This window comes from Chroicocephalus ridibundus, chromosome 4 (genome assembly GCF_963924245.1).
Source record: "Chroicocephalus ridibundus chromosome 4, bChrRid1.1, whole genome shotgun sequence".
Lineage (NCBI taxonomy): Eukaryota > Metazoa > Chordata > Aves > Charadriiformes > Laridae > Chroicocephalus > Chroicocephalus ridibundus.
Genome location: NC_086287.1, coordinates 95,622,784 through 95,624,916, shown reverse-complemented (window position 1 = coordinate 95,624,916; position 2,133 = coordinate 95,622,784). Strand labels below are relative to the sequence as shown.

The 2,133-nt window shown below is 47.2% G+C and overlaps 1 long non-coding RNA gene across 1 annotated transcript; it reads right to left on the bottom strand.

The window, feature by feature from the left end:
- Positions 1-544: 544 nt before the first annotated feature.
- On the bottom strand, positions 545-1,496 carry LOC134515719 (uncharacterized). The gene is made up of 3 exons (XR_010071087.1): positions 1,431-1,496; positions 961-1,016; positions 545-874 (listed from the first exon to the last, which is right to left on the bottom strand). It is a non-coding gene; the product is annotated as an uncharacterized LOC134515719 (long non-coding RNA).
- Positions 1,497-2,133: the final 637 nt, after the last annotated feature.

The window sequence follows — 2,133 nt, the reverse complement described above, 5'->3', positions numbered from 1 at the left end:
AACAGAGCTGCTCACACAGCTAGTAACAATGCAGCAGATGAGGACCACCCAGAAACTTCCGAGATGCAAGGCCGATCCACTGTTTAAGCTTACAATACAAGAAAAGCAGGGCCTGACTGGGGCAATGCTGATGAGTACTGGCATTCAAGACTCTTGGGATGGTGCCTGAAGTACAGGCTGTGCTCCTCAAGTGTAAAGAGGACATCAAGACCCAAGGAAGTTTTAAAACCCAGAAGACAGACCACACAAACACCATAACAGATGCAGGCTGGAGCTGCCCTGCCTGGCTCATGCTAGCATTGTGCTGAAGACTAACCCGCTCCCTTTACCTGCCCAAAGGGGACAGCTCCAGGACAGCCCTCTGCCCTTCTCTAACTTTAAGACGCCTCCCTGCAAATCAAAAACTTCTCCCCTCCCAGCCCCCCTCCCTAGCCCTGTCCACTCAACTTAGCTTTCAGAGGGATGGAGGTCTTAAATCCCATGTCGACAAAAAAAAAAAAAAAAAAAAAAAAAAAAAAAAAAAAAAAAAAAAAAACCCACACCAAAAACCAGCACATTAACTATCTGGGATATTCCTGTAGTCACCAGGTTCCTCCTCATCATCTACAATTAAAGAAAACCAAACAGTGACAGCAAGAAGTTTCAGATAGGCCACCGCCAACCTCTTCCACAATTTCCCCTTCCTCAAAAGCACAATGGGATTCCACTCACCTGCTCCTTCCAGAGTCAGACGCTGCGGCCATCATTGCTTGAGATACCAAGAAACAAAATTACTGTTGCACATGTGAGAAGTCACCAGCCACAAGCTCCTCCTCACTACTGCCTCAGCTCACCTCTGATGCTCATCCGCTTCCAAAGATGGCTCACAGGGCACCTGCAAAACCAGAAGATAAATACTTAACCAAGTTGCCATATAATACTTCACTATTAAGACACCAATATGGCCCACAACCGCCTCACCTTCTCAGCCCGCTCATCAGCATGTGGCTTAGAGCCTCTGAGCCTGCGTCCTGCACCTGAAAAAAAAAAAAAGCCAAACAAAAGGCATATGCTGAGATACTGCCCAAAACCTCAGCCTGCCTACAGCCATTCCTGTCTCCTACTCCTTTACCCTGGCCTCTCGCCCACCTGCCCTCCATGGTTTTGGGCTGCCACTTTGAGGCTCACAGACCACCTCTAAAACAGACCCAAAGGACACTAAAAACTCCACCCACAATATAACATCTGAGAAGAATTGCTGCTTCAGCCCACTAGTCACCGACCACCTTGCCCGAGTCATGTAGGGTGCCAATATCCTGCTTTACTCATCACTTTGCACCTTCAAAATTAAAAAAAAAAAAACAAACACACACACCACCCCACCACCAAGCCATAATATAATCACATAGCCACCAGTCACATCTTCCCTCCAGCACCATGCACTGACCCACCTTCTTACGGGGTCCCGCTTGCCTTCCCCATGACTCTTTGGTGCACATCTTGTCCCTCTGCATCTGAAAAAATTAGTAAACAAGTCACCCAGATGCTGATCAGTAGCTGAACAATTCCAGGGGTCTTGTTTCCATTTAGGAATATCATCTAGGCTCAAACTACAGCCTGCCGTTAAAAAAAAAATTGGACCCAATGTTAATCCCCACACATACAAGCCTTAACACCTTCAATCTGCTTCACTACTGCCAAACAGGCCCTCCCAGAAGGCTCCAATCATCTCCATAAAACACTATGGAAATGATTGTCCCTGCCAATGGCTGCTTGATCCCAGATGACTGTACAACCTTTGGCTAAACAGTCTTGGCAGATCAACATATTACCCATAGACTCTTATTGCTGTTCCGCCTACCCCTGACTCTACACCCCCAGGCAGGGCAGCTCCACACCAAACACACCCATGTGCAGCCCAACACCACACAGCACTATAGACAACAATGTGACTCCAAGACGAGAGAAAACTCTTCACAAGAAGAATGACTTTCAGACAAGAGATGCTGTCGGGCAAGAAGACCGACAGCCACAGCACAGACATGAGGAGGCTCTATGGCAAAGTCATAAAAATCATAAAAGAGTCAAATGTAATGGCCCATTCCAAGAAGTTCCTGTCAAAACAGAGATGACGTATGTGCAGGAAGCCTGGCT